We start from the raw sequence: 17,317 nt of genomic DNA, 5'->3' as shown, positions 1-17,317 counted from the left end.
GGAATCATTTGGACTCATTTAAATGTTTCAGCTCCCAGCCAGCTTCAGTCAACACTGCTTCTCCTCCATCAGCCAACATCACTGCTCGTCCAACCACCAGCACCCGGCCTGCACCACGTCTTCCACCTTTCAGCACCCATCCATTATCACTGTTTTCCCAACTATGAGGTCTGAGTCAACAGTGCTAATCTTTTATCTAACATCACTCAAATAACACTGTTGGGTCCAGACTGTTATCTGTGCCAATGTGCTGAACCACAGCACCCAGCTTTCTTGGAGTCTTGGAGTGGCCATATGTTCTGGACACTCTGGAAGTGAAGAGAGGTGCTAAGCTGTCAAATGATCACCACCTGGTGGTGAGTTGGATCAGGTGGCTAGGGAGGATGCTGGACAGACCTGGGGTGCCTAAATGTATAATTGGGGTGTGCTGGGAACATTTGGCAGAGACCCCGGTCCACAAAATTTTCAACTTCTCCTCTGGCAGAGTTTCAGCAGTATCCTGAAGGAGAATGGGGACATTGAGTTCAAATGGACCATGTTCAGCATCTGCATTGCTGAAGCTGCTGAGTTGCAGCCACCAGGTTGGTGCCTGCCATGCCTGATATAGGAAGAACAATGTGGTTTTCGTCCCGGTCGTGGAACACTGGACAAGCTCTTTACCCTCTCAAGGATACTTAGGGGTCATGGGAATTTGACCAACCAGTCTACATGTGTTTTGTGGATTTGGAGAAGGCATTCCACATACTTGGGAGGGAGTATGTGGTTTCTGGCCCATTGCTACTGGCCATTCAATCCTTATGCAACCATTGCAAGAGTCTTTTTCACATAGACAGCAATAAGTCAGACCTGTTCCCGGTGTGCAGTGGACTCCACCAGGGCTGCCCTTTGTCACCGATTCTGTTCATAATTTTTATGAACAGAATTTCTAGCTATAACCAAGTGGTGGAAGGCTTCCAGTTCCAGAATCCTGTCTCTGCTTTTTGTAGATGATGTGGTTCTGTTGGCTTCATCTTCACCGTGGTGCAGAGAGAGCTGAGCATAAGAGCGAAGTTCTCGATTTACCAGTAGATCTATGTACTCACCCTCACCTATGGTCATGAGCTTTGGGGAGTGACCGAAAGAATGAGAGTATAAGTACAAGCAGTGGAAATAAGCCTTCTCCGAAGGGTGGCTGGCTTCTCCCTTAAGGTGAGGTGTTCAGCTATTCAGGAGGGGCTCAGAGTAGAGCCGCTACTCCACAACCTTGAAAGGTGTGTTTCAGTTTGTTTCAACATTGTGTTTCAGTTTGTCTCCCTACTCTCGTCACGTGATCACTCCCAGCTGTGTTCCCACCTGTATGTAATCTCCCTGTGTTCTCTGAGTGTATTTAAGTTGTGTCTTCTGTCATAGTAATTGCTGGTTCGTCTGTGTTGTTTCCCCTCGGTCTCCCTGCGTCTTCCCGTATGTATTTCTCCGGACCTCCCTGCATCCTCGTTTCTGGTTTGTCTTATTAGTTTACCCAGTTTAGGTTTCCAGTTTCATGTTTTGTCGCCACCGTTGTTTGTACTTACCCACCTCTGTGAATAAACACTCACCTGCACCAGAGCTGCCGCCTTTTGGTCCCTTTCTACAATTCCACACGGCTTGCCCCGGCAATCCGTGACAGTACGAACCAGCCACCATGGACCCAGCGGCAGTAAATCCGTCCGAGGAGCTCCGGGACGACGTTACATATAACGTGGAGATTCTCCTCGGGCTGTGGCTTGAGGACCCTCCAGAGGAGCTTCGCCGCGCCGTGGAAAGTCGGCTACAACGGCTCTTTTCCGGCCTGCCATGGCTTCTAACTTCGCTTCCTCCGACCGTGCAGGCTTTTCTCCGGCACACACCCCACCTTCTCTCAGCCACTCCTGCCTCGCTGCCCGACTCGCCGGATGTGATCTTGCCCGGCCCGTCGGAGCCGTCTGCGGGGAGGAAACGCAGATCGCGCCGCAAGCGCGCCACCCCACAGCCGGACGTTCGGGCTTCTAAATCGCCGGCTGTGGTGAGTGAGGACTCTTTTTCATTTTCGGACTGCATGACTGTTCATTCAGGGGCTGCGTTTTGTGTGGCGGATGTCAACGCGAGCTGCTTATCGCCTGTGCAGCTACTGGCAGCTCAGTTAGCTCCCCCGCAGCCATTCTCAGCTCAGTTAGCATCCCCGCAGCCAGTGCTCCTCTCAGCTCAGTCTCCTGTGCCTCCTTCAGTTCAGTCTCCTGTGCCTCCTTCAGTTCAGTCTCCGGTGCCCCCTTCAGTTCAGTCTCCGGTGCCCCCTTCAGTTCAGTCTCCGGTGCCCCCCTCAGTTCAGTCTCCGGTGTCCCCCTCAGTTCAGTCTCCGGTAGCTCCACTGCCGCCTGTAGCGCAGGCCCCAGTAGCTCCAGTGCCCCCGCTACCCGTAGCTCTGGCTCCAGTATTACCAGTTTCACTCATTCACTCCATGCAGGGAGAAAGTCTAATTTCAACTCAAGGTGCTTTTCATAGTTTAGCCGCCATTGGCACAGTTTGCCGCTCCGGGGCTCCCCCAGAGGCTAGGTCTCAGTCCCCAGCTAATTCTGGACCCCTGAAGTTTAAGCAGCCACCTGAGAACTGCACCATGTCAGTGTTGCCTGGGCAGAGCCAGTGCTCAGTGCATTGCCAGTCGCCGTTGTGTCAGCTAGTGGCCTCCATGACTGCTGGCTTAGTGATGACTTCTGCTGGAGGGTCCGTAGGACCGCTCCGGTCTTCGTCTCTAGTCTCCGCTGGAGGGTCCGAGGGACCGCTCCGGCCTTCATCTCCTGTCTCCGCTGGAGGGTCCGAGGGACCGCTCCGGCCTTCGTCTCTAGTCTCCGCTGGAGGGTCCGAGGGACCGCTCCGGCCTTCGTCTCCTGCCTCCGCTGGAGGGTCCGAGGGGCCCGTTCAGCCCCCTGCCTCCGCTGGAGGGTCCGAGGGGCCCGTTCAGCCTCCTGCCTCCGCTGGAGGGCCCGAGGAGCCCGTCCAGCCTCATGCCTCGTCCGCTGGAGGGCCCGAGGAGCCCGTCCAGCCTCATGCCTCGTCCGCTGGAGGGCCCGAGGAGCCCGTCCAGCAGCCTTCCTCGTCGGCTGGAGGGTCCGAGGGGCCCGTTCAGCCACCTGCTGCAACATCATCATCATCCTCGCCTGCTGCAGCATCATCATCATCAGCCTCGTCTGGTCCAGCCTCAGAGCCTTCGTCCTCGTCTGGTCCGGCTTCATCCAAGCCTTCGTCCTCGTCTGGTCCGGCTTCATCCGAGTCTTTGTCCTCGTCTGGTCCGGCTTCATCCGAGTCTTCGTCCTCGCCTGGTCCGGCCCCGGCCTGTGCTTCGCCTGGTCCGGCCTCTGCCTGTGCTTCGCCTGGTCCGGCCTCTGCCTGTGCTTCGCCTGGTCCGGATCGTCATCGCCTGAGTCGCCGCCGTTGCCTTCCGCGCGGTCGGCCCCCTGAACTGCTCCGTCGTCTCCCTCGTCGCCGCCGTTGCCTTCCGCGCGGTTGGCCCCCTGAACTGCTCCGTCGTCTCCCTCGTCGCCGCCGTTGCCTTCCGCACGGCCGGCCCCCGGACCCTCTTCGCCTGAGTGGCCGCCGTTGCCTTCCGCACGGCCGGCCCCCGGACCGCCATCGCCTGAGTGGCCGCCGTTGCCGTCCGCACGGTCGGCCCCCCGAACTGTGTCCACGTCGCCGCCGTTGCCGTCTGCACGGCCAGCCCCCCGAACTGTGTCCACATCGCCGCCGTTGCCGTCCGCACGGTCGGCCCCCTGAACTGTTTGGACTCCTGTGCTGTCGGCCCCCTGAACTTTTCTGTTTTGGACTCCGTTTTTCTTGGGCTGTGGTGTGTTTCGTTTCATTGGTTTTCTTGGGTTGGGTCTCGTGTTTTGTTTGGAGCCAGCCTTTGAGGGGGGGGTCCTGTCATGATCCGGAGTCTGCGACTCCGTGTTTGTTTAGTTTATTAGTATTCTGTGGTTTTGGTTACCTTGGGTGTTTATACTCTTCTGTTTCATGGTTCATGTTCCTATGTTCTGTGTCCCCCAGTCTGTGTTAAGTTGGTGTGTTATGTCATTGCGTGTATGTGTTTCCTGTTTTATTGTGAAGGTCTGCGTCTTATGTGAGTGTTTCAGTTTGTCTCCCTACTCTCGTCACGTGATCACTCCCAGCTGTGTTCCCACCTGTATGTAATCTCCCTGTGTTCTCTGAGTGTATTTAAGTTGTGTCTTCTGTCATAGTAATTGCTGGTTCATCTGTGTTGTTTCCCCTCGGTCTCCCTGCGTCTTCCCGTATGTATTTCTCCGGACCTCCCTGCATCCTCGTTTCTGGTTTGTCTTATTAGTTTACCCAGTTTAGGTTTCCAGTTTCATGTTTTGTCGCCACCGTTGTTTGTACTTACCCACCTCTGTGAATAAACACTCACCTGCACCAGAGCTGCCGCCTTTTGGTCCCTTTCTACAATTCCACACGGCTTGCCCCGGCAATCCGTGACAAGAACTTTCTTCTATGCTTTAAGTGCTTTCTATCTAAGCATTCAAACACATTCATACTCTGATGAATGTGTTTGAGCATGCCGTAGAGCATGCCCAAAGATACTTGGCATGCAGAATGGGGCAGCCAGGGATCAAACCACCAGGTAGAGCAGGTCACCAGCTCTACCTCCTGAGCTACAGGCAGGTCCATGCTCCTCTGCTTAGGTTACTGCCTCAGATAGGTGGAAGAAGATGAATGAATGGACTTTCAACAGGGCTGAGTTACATCATTATGTAAAAATCCATTACACAAAGCAAAGGTCAAAATCAAGGTGTTCATAAAGTGCTGGGTTTCTCCATCTTCTGGGACAGGCCTCAGTGGGTCTCTCTATCCGTGAGTCAGCAGAACATCTGGCACAGGCAGTAGTGATGAAAGCCAGCTTGGTCCTGATTGTTTCCCTCACTTGTTTTCCCCCAGGATTAATGTAGCTGTTGATAATAATCTGGATGTTGGATCATGTTATCAAAGTCAAAGTCAAAGTCAACTTTATTTGTCAATTCTGCCACATGTACAGGACATACAGAGAATAGAAATTTCGTTACTCTCAAACCCTAGATGAAATAGCAAATGAACATTTAAATAAAGAGAGTGATTAAAAAATGCAAATAAAATAATTAAAAAGTAAAAATTTAAATAAATAAATACAATACAAATTAACAAGAAAGCTATGCAATATACAATATACAATATACAATATTCAGGTAAGGGTAAATGACATTGAGTGTAAACCAGGCAGAGTAGTGCAAATAGGCAAATAGTGCAAATGGAGATTTAGTAATGTACGGTAAGAGATAGTATAACAACAAAGTCGTATGAGGTAATGGCAGTCCAATGCTCCACAAAGTGACTGGTAACTGGTGCAGGCCAGTGAGTGAGTCAGAGAGTGTGTGTGTGTGTGTGTGTGTGTGTGTGTGTGTGTGTGTGTGTGTGTGTGTGTGTGTGTGTGTGTGTGTGTGTGTGACAGAGTTCAGTGACACCATGGAGGAGAGGAGGGGAGAGGGGGCAGAATCGGGAGGGAATTAAGCTTCCTGACAGCCTGATGGATGAAGCTGTCCTTCAGTCTGCTGGTCCTGGCCTGGAGACTCCGCAGTCTCCTCCCCGACGGCAGCAGCTTGAAGAAGCTTTGCATTGGGTGCGTGGGATCAGCCGCTATGCAAAGGGATTTTTTAGTGAGACGGGTGCTGTAAATGTCCTGGAGGGAGGGGAGAGAGACACCAATGATCCTCTCTGCAGCTCTCACCATGCGTTGGAGGGTTCCATGACAGGACGCATTGCAGGCTCCAAACCACACAGTGATGCAGCTCGACAGGATGCTCTCGATGGTGCCTCTGTAGAAAGTGTACATGATGGGGGCTGGTGCTCCTGCTCTTCTTAGTTTGCGGAGAAAGAAGAGACGCTGCTGTGATTTCTTGGCCAGTGCTGTGGTGTTGTACGTCCAGGAGAGATCCTCTGTGATGTGCACACCCAAGAACTTGGTGCTGCTCACTCTCTCCACAGACGCTCCGTCAATGGTCAGAGGAGCATGTTGGGTGTGCATTCTCCTGAAGTCCACAACAATCTCCTTCGTCTTCTCCACATTCAGAGAGAGATTGTTGTCAACACACCACGTGGCCAGGCGTCTCACCTCACTTCTGTAGTCGGTCTCATCCCTGTTGCTAATGAGACCCACCACCGTTGTGTTGTCCGCAAACTTGATGAAGAGGTTGGAGCTATATGATGGAGTGCAGTCATGGGTCAGCAGAGTGAAGAGGAGGGGGCTCAGCACACATCCCTGCGGGGCCCCCGTGTTTAAAATGATGGTGCTGGATGTATTACTGCCGACCCGTACTGCTTGAGGTCTTCCGGTGAGGAAATCCAACAGCCAGTTGCACAGTGAGGTGTTGAGCCCCAGCTGGACCAGTTTTTGAGTGAGCTGTTGGGGGATTATAGTGTTGAATGCTGAACTGAAATCTATGAACAGCATTCGAACATATGAGTCTTTTTTTGTCCAGGTGTGTGAGTGCTGAGTGGAGTGCAGTGGAGATGGCATCATCGGTTGAGCGGTTGGGCCGATACGCAAACTGGAAGGGATCCAGGGAGGGGGGCAGGACAGACTTGATGTGTTGCATGACTAGTCGTTCGAAGCACTTCATCAGGATGGGAGTAAGTGCAACAGGACGGTAGTCATTAAAGCAGGAGGGAGATGACTTTTTTGGAACCGGAATGATTGTGGTGGCTTTAAAACATGTGGGGACGACAGCCTGGATGAGTGATATGTTGAAGATGTCTGTGAAGACATCAGTGAGTTCCACTGCACAGTCTCTCAGAGCACGACCAGGAATGTTGTCAGGACCCGGAGCTTTACGTGCATTGATCCTGCTGAGGGATCTCCTCACGCTGTCCGGGGACAGAGTCATCACCTGGTCACCAGGAGGGGGTGGGGTCTTCTGTGCAGTGGTGCTGTTTTGGACTTCAAAGCGAGCAAAGAAAGTATTCAGCTCGTTCAGCAGGGGGATAGTGCTGTCACAGGTCTGTGGTGGGGGCTTGTAATCTGTGATGGTCTGAATGCCTCGCCACAGGCTCCGTGAGTCTCTGCTGTCTTTGAAGTGATGAGATATTTTCCTGGAGTACTGTCTCTTAGCCTCTCTGATGCCACGGGAAAGGTTGGCCCTAGCTGTCCTCAGGCTCGCCTCGTCTCCATCTCTGAAGGCAACATTCCGAGCTTTCAGCAGCCTGTAGACCTCTCCTGTCATCCATGGTTTTTGATTTGCCCGGACAGTTATGGTTTTCGTGACTGTTACATCCTCAATACACTTGTTGATGTAGGCAGTAACAGTCTCTGCGTACTCCTGGAGGTCAGTGGTGTTGTTATAGGTGGCAGCCTGCTTAAACATGTTCCAGTCTGTAGTATTAAAGCAGTCCTGTAAAGCCTCTGAAGACCCTTCTGGCCACACTTGTATCCGCTTACGAACCGGTTTGGTGGTTTTAACGAGCGGTCTGTAAGCAGGCATTAGCATGACAGTGATATGGTCTGAGGCGCCGAGGTGGGGGAGGGGAAAAGCTTTGTAGGCTCCTCTCTGGGTGGTGTAAACAAAGTCCAGTGTGTTATTTCCCCTTGTTGGAAAGTCTATGTGTTGTTGTATTTTTGGAAACACGCACTTTAAGTCTGCATGATTGAAATCCCCAGCCAGGATGAGAAAAGCATCAGGATGGGCTGTCTGCTGCTCACTGATGTGCTGGTACAGTTCATTCAGTGCCTCACTCCTGTTGTTGACATTGGAGGAGGGAGGGATGTACACAGCGCACAGTAGTATGGCTGTATATTCCCTCGGTAGATAGAATGGCCGGCACTTAATAACCATACACTCCAGCACTGGTGAGCAGTGTTTGCAGACCGCAGCAGCATCGCAACACCAGGCATCATTGATGTAAACACAAGTCCTCCCCCGCGGGTCTTACCTCCCGCGACGATGACTCTGTCAGCACGGTAGCATGTTAGCTGGTCGAGCTGAATGGCGCGGTCCGGGACACTGTCGCTAAGCCATGTTTCCGTGAACACAAAAGCACAGCAGTCCTTTACGTTCCTTTGAGATGAACGTAGCAGTCAGATGTCGTCCAGTTTATTTTCTAGCGAGCGTACGTTGGCCAGAACGATAGAGGGGATGGCGGGTTTGTGTGGGCTAGCCGCTAGCCTAGCTCAGATGCCACCACGCTTATCCCTCTTCTGCTTCCTCTCACACCGCTTGAGGCGCATCCATTGTGGGCGAAGTGCAGGAGTGGGGGTCGGTGATTGAGTAGGCCTTCGGAGCAGACCCAGATCTTTCAGCTTCTCGATGTCCACAGAGTTTAACTTAAAAAGTTTGTTTCTGCCGATGTCGAGAAGAAGTGTTCGGGCATATCCTCGCTTGCACACAGATAGACGCGACAAAGACTTACAAAAACACTGCAACTTGCAGGACGAAAAACACGAAAAAGTAGTTTGTTTGGGAGAGAGAGAAGCCGCTGCGTGTGCACGCGCCTTATTAAGATAAGATAAGATAACCTTTATTAGTCCCACACGTGGGAAATTTGTTTTGTCACAGCAGGAAGTGGACAGTGCAAAAGTTATGAGGCAAAAATTAGAATACAATAAGAATAAATACAGTACACAACTGTACAGAATAGAATAAAATACTATATACAGTAGAATAAAATAAAATAAATATACAATAAGATAAAAATAGAATACAAATACAAATACTATATACAACTTGTCATGATCCTGGGTCTTTTGACCCAGCGTTTTAAGTTTGAGTTTATTTTGTTCATTAGGTTATCTAAGTTCATTTGGTTATTAGACTCCTTGTGTTTTCTTCCCCTGTATTTAAGTTTCCCCTCAACCTTCGTGTTTCATGCTGCGTGTCTTATGTTATCAAGTTTGTATTATCATGTCTGTCTCATGTTTCCTGTTTTATTTTGAAGGAGTCGTGTGTTCTTTGTTCATTGTATTTAGTTTCACTTCCCTTGTCCTGTCATTAGGCTCATGTCAGTCAGCTGTTCCTCCATGTGTTCCCACTTCCCCTAATCACGTGCTGTGTATTTAAGTCCTCTATTTTCAGTGTGTGATTGTCAGGTCGTCTGTTGTTCATGCCATGCTTCCAAGTTTCTTGTCTAGGTTTTTCTTATTGTTTGTTTAGATTCCCCAGTTTAGGTTTGTGTTAATTTTGCTTCAGTTTGCCTTGCCCTTTGTTTGTACCTTTTCTACCAGCCATATTAAACGGCTCGCCTTTTGTTAACATTTCAAGTTCTGTTCCCTGTTCCTTGGAGTCTGCGTTTTGGGTCCTTTTCTCAATTCATACAGTCTGCTCTCGCCAGACTGTGACAGAACGACCTGACCAGAATGGACCCAGCAGACATCTTTGAGGATTTTTGGGAGTTCAGCACTCGTGTGACCATTCTCCATGGACAGTGGAAAATCTATTCTGCGTGCAGACAGGAGAGTGAGAAGGAGTCAGTTAGAGTTCAGCTGCACCGGATTCTGTCTGCATACCCGGCTTACATGGAGGGATTGTCGGAGGATTTGCACGGCTTCATCCGCACCGTGTTGCCAAAGCAGCCCCCCAGCATGCAGACTGAATTACTCCAGCCCCTCTGTGACGCAGCCCTCCCTATGCCAGCTATAGGAGCTAAAGTTGGCGTGTTGAGTCTCCCACCTGTCTCCATGTCCATGTCGCCACTGCAGCAGACAAGTGCTGCGTTTTCCTCACCTCAACCGGTGGCTGCTTCCAGCGCTACATTCATCTCAGCCGTAGCGGCGCCGGCCTCCACGACCACGGCTTCCAGGAGGAGGCGGCGTCCAGGTCGTCACCACGGCTCACAGCAACATGAGGTGGGTGATTGTATTCTGAATCCACGCGTTTTTTCTAAGGACAATATTGGAACAAACACTGCCTTAAAGGTTCATGGGCATGTTTATGAAATGACTAAGACTGAAAAATCACCAGCCAAGTCTTCCATGGAATATCTTATCCTTCTGCAAAATTATCTAGCATCCCAGTGTATTGATCATGCTATGAACTTTGCTTCCAAGAAGCCAAATTATAAGACTGTTTGCACTGGAAGTGCTAGCCATGAGGCTCAGCTAAGCTACTGTGGGACCGAGATCCAGGCCAGGTTGGGGCCAGGGGCTGAGTTGGAGTTTGTGCAGCCTTTTCCTGTGTCTGCTGGGGGGCCCGAGGAGCCCGTCCAGCCACCACCTGCGGCTGCCTCGCTGTCGCCTGGTCCAGCTTCTGCTTCAGCTTCTGCTTTGCCCGTCCAGTCTCATGCCACGTCAGCTGGAGGGCCCGAGGAGCCCGTCCAGTCTCATGCCACGTCAGCTGGGGGTTCAGGAGAACCGCACCAGCCTCATGCCACGTCAGCTGGAGGGCCCGAGGAGCCCGTCCAGCCTCATGCCACGTCAGCTGGGGGTTCAGGAGAACCGCACCAGCTTCACGCCACGTCAGCTGGAGGGTCCGAGGAGCCCGTTCAGCTTCCTGTCTCCGTTGGAGGGTCCGAGGGGCCCGTTCAGTCACCAGCTGCTCCACCAGCAGCCTCATCCACGTTTGCAGCTGATGTGTTTTCATCCACACTAGCTGCGGCCTCCGCGTCTCCGTCCACGTCGTCGCCTGGTCCAGCTTCGTCAGAGTCTTCAGCCTCGCCTGGTCCGGCCTCGTCAGAGTCTTCAGCCTCGCCTGGTCCGGCCTCGTCAGAGTCTTCAGCCTCGCCTGGTCCGGCCTCGTCAGAGTCTTCAGCCTCGCCTGGTCCGGCCTCGTCAGTCTTCAGCCTTGCCTGGTCCTGCCTCTGCTGCGTCTGGCCCTGCCTCGCCTCAGCCAGAGGTCTCCGCACCTGCTGGCCCTGCCTCGCCTGGTCCTGTTGTGCCAGCTGGAGGTTCAGCCAAGCGCGCCCAGCATCCTTCCACGCCATCGCCTGCAGCGCCGCCACCTGCGGCTTCCACGCCGTCGCCTGCAGCGCCATTATCTGTGCCTGCCACGCCTCAGCCTTGTCTCCTTCCACCTGCCAAGCCACGTCCAGGTCCAGCACGGCTGTTTCCGGAGCCTGTCAGGACAGCCTGTCGACGGAAACCAACCAAACCATCCAAGGATTATCGTCCACGCCGTCGACCACCCGCCAAGCCGCCCGACAGGTCTCGTCCACGTCACCGCCGGCCACGAGCCAAGCCACCCGACAGGTCTCGTCCATGTTGCCGCCGGCCACGAGCCAAGCCCCCCAGTGTGGCCAGCCATGCTTGCTTCGCCACTGCCACCTTCCACATGGCCGGCCCCCTGAACCCTTGAACTATGGACTACTGTGCCATCGGCCTCCAGGTCGGCCACCTGAACTACTGTGCCATGAACTCCTTTTCTGCCGAGATCATGGTCGCCCTCCTGAAACAGGGTCTCGGACTCTTAAGCCCTTGTGTTTGGACTGAGTGCTTCGGTTTCTTTGTTTTGTTTCTGGCCCTCCATCCTGGACCCCCACCGCCCGCCCTGGGTGGGTTGTTGATTTTGTTTCATGTTTGTTTTCTTGCTGCTTCTTTTCTTTGTTCATGGTTTTGGGCGTCTGGAATCTGCCCTTGAAGGGGGGCTCTGTCATGATCCTGGGTCTTTTGACCCAGCGTTTTAAGTTTGAGTTTATTTTGTTCATTAGGTTATCTAAGTTCATTTGGTTATTAGACTCCTTGTGTTTTCTTCCCCTGTATTTAAGTTTCCCCTCAACCTTCGTGTTTCATGCTGCGTGTCTTATGTTATCAAGTTTGTATTATCATGTCTGTCTCATGTTTCCTGTTTTATTTTGAAGGAGTCGTGTGTTCTTTGTTCATTGTATTTAGTTTCAGTTCCCTTGTCCTGTCATTAGGCTCATGTCAGTCAGCTGTTCCTCCATGTGTTCCCACTTCCCCTAATCACGTGCTGTGTATTTAAGTCCTCTATTTTCAGTGTGTGATTGTCAGGTCGTCTGTTGTTCATGCCATGCTTCCAAGTTTCTTGTCTAGGTTTTTCTTATTGTTTGTTTAGATTCCCCAGTTTAGGTTTGTGTTAATTTTGCTTCAGTTTGCCTTGCCCTTTGTTTGTACCTTTTCTACCAGCCATATTAAACGGCTCGCCTTTTGTTAACATTTCAAGTTCTGTTCCCTGTTCCTTGGAGTCTGCGTTTTGGGTCCTTTTCTCAATTCATACAGTCTGCTCTCGCCAGACTGTGACACAACTGAGTAAAAATACAACTAAATAGAACAAATTACACTTCTATGAAACCTTTAAGCTTTATTTTTGTACAATGGAAGGAAGTGGGGCCACATCGTCCATCTTTTATAAAGTCCTTTCTTGAACATAAACAACTTAAACAACTCAAGATTGAGGCACAACACAAATGCTATGGCAAGGAGGAGCGTGGTGTGTTGAAGGTGTTGTCTGTGAATGTTCACAGTCATCTAGGTCATCGTCATCTAAGGAGCTTAAACACAAAAACGAAAACAAGGCCCTCACATCCCCGAGCAAACACCAAAACATCACCATATTACCAAGGGAAGGTACACTGTTGTTCTAAACACAATGGACTATGACACAAAAATTACTTCACTGCTCAGTGACAACAATACCAATGAAGCCTTAAAACGGGGATGCTATACCCTGTATTTACAGACTTCCAAAGATCCACAAAGAAGGAATCCCACTCAGACCCATTGTTAGCAGTATAAACTCAGCCACCTAGAACATTTCCAAACACCTTGTCACTATCCTAGCACCCCTTGTGGGGAAGACCCCCAGTCACATCAAAAACTCCACCGACTTCACAAAAAATGTCCAGAAACCTACACTTTATCCAGGTGAAACCATAGCGTTCTTTGATGTGGTTTCTCTCTTCATTTGCATACCTACAATTGAGGCAGTGGAAACCATCAGAAAATGACTATAAGACAGCTCCTTAGAAAACACAACCAGCTTCACCCCCAGATTTTCACAGTGTAAGACCTCTGCCGTTACAAGAAAGGCTTAGAAAGTGTCATGGCTGATGCTCTATCTAGGTGATGAATCCAGCATTTCGTTAAGGGCGAAATGTTCAATTTTTGGGTGGGGGGGGGAAATGTTATGATTCCATGAAATGTTGTGGTTTGTGATCACATGCTGCCTGTTTTGATGTGTGGCTCCTCCCATTGGAGTGTGTGTGGGTGTGTGTATTTTTTATCTCCTCCCTCCAGGCTGGGTGTATGGGTGTGGCTGTGATTGGCTGACTCAAGAAAGCTCTTGAAGTCCGGATTGGATGATTGAATGGACAGCAGCTTCTTAATCTCCAGCTGACAGCCACCTTGCCTCTCTCCTTGTCTCCTCTACAACCAACAAAGCAGCTAGTTGTTTGTAGTTCTGATCATTTCTGTGAGAATCCTGAGCGATGGTCTTTTTCGTAACACGTGAGCCATTTGTAATTAATATATGTTGTTTTGAGCTAAGAGTATTTGTAAATAGTTGTTGTAAATGTTTCTTGTAATTTCTTATTCACAGTATATATTGAGCACTGCAGCAGTTTTGTCACGAGTAATGGGGAAATATGGACTCAGTCGCGGAGCTCTGGATGCAAAGCAGACAGTGCTTTTATTTACAGTGCTCAAAAACAGTCTCAAACATGAAAGAAGTGTAATAGTCCAACAGTGGTTTTCTCCAAGTTCCCAGTAGTGGTGCAGGTGAGTCTCCCCAGTAGTAATCCGAATGTGCTTCTCCTCCCGAGTGATAATCCTAGGGAGCCCTTCTCTCCAACCCTCCGCTCCGTACTTCTTGCTCCTAATGGACGGGTGACAACAATAGATGAGAAGGCTAGCCGGCTAAAGCTACGTCACCAATAACGAGCACACTTTACTACCGAGCTTCGAGTACAATCCAGCGTCGACTGCCGTCTGGACACACCGTTAAATACCTCAGCCCAAACGGGGATGATTAGTGGCAGCTGGGTGGAAGATTAGGTGCAGGTGTGTCAGCAGCTGAGCGGAGACACTTCCGGGTCAGGGGTCGCCACACTCTCACTCTCCCGAAAGCACGGCTCCTAAACATAGACGGACCCGGAGGGAGGGGCGAAGGAAAAAAGGAGACACACACACACACACACACACACACACACACACACACACACACACACACACACAACAAGCAGGTCGTCCAGGGAGGACCGTCCGACCGTGACAAGTTTAGTAAGAGTGAGAAGCCCTTTTTGTTAAAACCCATTTTTTTCTTTTTCCTTCCCACTGTCGCCAAAGCGCTTACTCATAGGGAGTTCATATGACTGTTGGGGTTTTCTTTGTCTTTACCTTACAATATAAAGCAATTAAAAACAACTTTACACTCAGGTTGTTGTACAACAAAGGGAGTGGGGAAAAGAACCCACCACCATCCAGATTCCACAGCTACTGGCTTATTCTCAGCCAATAAAATAAGCAAAACAACAAGAATGTTAATGTTATACTTGGTACCAGGCTAGTTGCTTACAGTCATACATTAGCAAAAATTACTAAAATCTATTCCAGGCATACATACAATGTTAACAATGTCTCTCTTTCTCAATCTCTCTCTCTCTCTCTCTCTCTCTCTCACACACACACACACACACACACACACACACACACACACACACACACACACACACACACACACTCATACACAATTTGAAAAAAACAAACAAAAACAAAACAATAAAAGAAAATTGCCACGTCATCGTACCCCAGTCCTCCCTGACTTCCTACCAGAGTTTGTTGTTGTCTCTCTCTCTCCCCCTCTGTCTCCTTCTCTCACCTCTTTTGTTTACCTGTGGTCCTCCCTGCTGGTTCCCTGCCCTTGGCCAACTCACCTGCTGACATTCAGACACCTGCAAATCATCATCATCTTCAAAGCCATTGCTTAATTGTCTCTGGATCATTGTGCTTAATCTACTCAGTGTACCCTTGGCTCTCGTACCATCTCTATTTATCTTTCTCATGTTCACGTGTTCTAACGTGTACTTCCTTCTCCTGGCACAGACCTACCTGGATTATTCCCTGTGGCCTTGGACTGTGATGAGCGTGTATTTCTGTAAATGACTGTCAAGTGAAGAGTGTGAAGTCTGGACTTGTGTGCCTTCCTCTGTATTCCCTGGAGCCCTTTCCTCCCACTGTTGTATATAGCACCTGGTGACCACGTTGTAAATAAACACACGTCTGATTGTAAACCTTTGAGTCCTGCATTTGAGTTATGTCTGACTACCATGACAGAATGATCCAGCCATGCCATGGACCTTGTCCACCATGCCCAATTCTAGAGGAGAAAAGGAGATTTTGTGCTACTTGTTTGCCACAAAACATTCAGTGATGGTATGAATTTAAAGTTCATATTCATATTTGGGAGTTAAAAAACCACACCACTCTTGTAGACTTGCTATTGTTGTTTTTTATGTGTTCCAAACATTTGGGCACAGAAACAAAACACACTGGGTAGTAGGAGGGAGGTGAGAGAAGAAAGGGTAGGTAAGAGGAGGGATGGTAGTGTGAGGATGGTGAGTGTTAAGAAGGGCATTTGAACCAGTGGTGCTGATTGGTACTTAATCTTGACAGATGGCTATGTACCAGACTTATTATGTATCTGCAGCAAAAATCATAGCTTGGCTGTGCAAACTCTATACATATTTTCATTGTCTCGATGAAGAATTTTGAATGTTCTGAGAGACAGAAAGAAGAGTTTTATCATTTTTACTTTGTTCAATGTCTATTTCTCAGTCACCACCAAAAAGAATAATTATTAACAAAAGAAGGCAGTGCTGCAGTGAATTATACAAGAATGAAGTCATTTTCATGGTTACTATTGTCATGCCACTTTCGTTTTCCTTTATGTCCTTTATTAAAAGCCTGTGTGACAGGGATCTCCTCTGGTGGGCAGGCCTCCAAAAGCATCAATTGAAGGTGTCATGTGGAATCATTTCATCACACTGGGTGAGGGAATTAACCTTGACGTTCAGTAGCAGGGCTGTAATTTATGATTCGCAGCATTAGAGAAGACTGCCTGTCAATTTTGATCCAGTGCCAGCTTTTTTACTCCATTTGCTCGAGGAGGGAATGGCGTTAGGGTTTGATCTACCATGAAGTGCTTGAGAGTTATTTAAGACAACATTTAATTCATTAACAGTGTTTCTTTGATGTTAAGAAATGTTCTAACATAGAACCAGGCTTTAGCTTTTACTGCTGGTTGAAGCACTGCATTAATCCAGTGCCCTGGAATACTGCACCAAGAAAGGTTCTCAAAGTTCTCTGTTTTTAGATGAATTGTGATCAATGGGCAGAGCGCCTATCCCAACTATCACTGAGCAAGAGGCGGGGTACACTTTGGCAGTTCAGTGTCGTTCTAATGATGTGACAAAGATAATAAAAAAAAGTCAAACATTGTGGCACAATCATTCGTGAAACAGACAAAATGGGCTGTGGGCTTGATAATGCCACGATAACACCAGCTAGTTAGGAAGCATAACTGTGTGTTAACACCAGCAAGGCCTCCTCGCCCTCCTCCTTTGCTAGATTTAAGAACGGTAAAAACTGATGTAGAATAAAGGAAAAATAACTTGAGACCCAGAGAGGACATGTCTGCTGTTTTTCAGTTTAAAAGACTAAAGCTTGGTTTGCTGTTATTTCCATGTGGGAGCTTTGTTTGTAGGTTTATTTGAAATGACTGATAACTTTATAGCTGTGGAAGAAATGAGTAAATGTATGGGCATTATTATTATAGCTAATATTATTAGCTTTATTAGAAAGTGTGAAACCATTGTCTTTGAGCAGTGTCTTTTTATATTTAAATGCTCGTCAATTCACATATATCAGTAAGGATGAAGGCAGTTATCTTTGCATTTTGAGAGATTGGTTCTATTGACTCTCTAATTATAAAACACCTGGCACCTTACTTAAAGCTGCCTTTTAAACAGAGGACAGTTGCTCTTCCACCTCAGCGTATTCACACTAATGCGGCACCCACCGTTCTGTGTTAATTGTTATTCACTGCAGACTATGCATGTAGTAGTTGGGTTTAACAAGAACTTATTCTCCTGTCTACAGTGTGTGCTCAGTGATGCTATAAGTGTTTGTTTTCTGCAAAATACCAATTAACTCTGCGAAATAATCCTATGTGTACTGTGTGTATAGAGGATTACATAGCAGATGACTTGGCCCGGCTGCTGTTGGCAGATTTTACAGCATAACATTTCAAATATGCACCATTGATATGCAGCTGGTTTCATTTCTTCTGATAGGAATGTAACATACTGGACTCCAGCCCTGAATGCAAACATTTAATCAGTATGTTCTTCT

General features: G+C 49.0%; 2 long non-coding RNA genes across 2 annotated transcripts; one reads left to right on the top strand and one right to left on the bottom strand.

The window, feature by feature from the left end:
• Nucleotides 1–13,279: 13,279 nt before the first annotated feature.
• LOC113010845 (uncharacterized) lies at nucleotides 13,280–15,198 on the top strand. Its single transcript, XR_003270390.2, has 3 exons — nucleotides 13,280–13,417; nucleotides 13,509–13,687; nucleotides 15,011–15,198. It is a non-coding gene; the product is annotated as an uncharacterized LOC113010845 (long non-coding RNA).
• Nucleotides 13,574–15,013, bottom strand: LOC145421791 (uncharacterized). The gene is made up of 2 exons (XR_013903158.1): nucleotides 13,864–15,013; nucleotides 13,574–13,784 (listed from the first exon to the last, which is right to left on the bottom strand). It is a non-coding gene; the product is annotated as an uncharacterized LOC145421791 (long non-coding RNA).
• Nucleotides 15,199–17,317: the final 2,119 nt, after the last annotated feature.

This window comes from Astatotilapia calliptera, chromosome 18 (genome assembly GCF_964374335.1).
Source record: "Astatotilapia calliptera chromosome 18, fAstCal68.1, whole genome shotgun sequence".
In the NCBI taxonomy this organism is placed as follows: Eukaryota; Metazoa; Chordata; class Actinopteri; order Cichliformes; family Cichlidae; genus Astatotilapia; species Astatotilapia calliptera.
The sequence above is the reverse complement of the archived record's forward strand: the minus strand, read 5'-3'. Positions and strand labels throughout refer to the sequence as shown.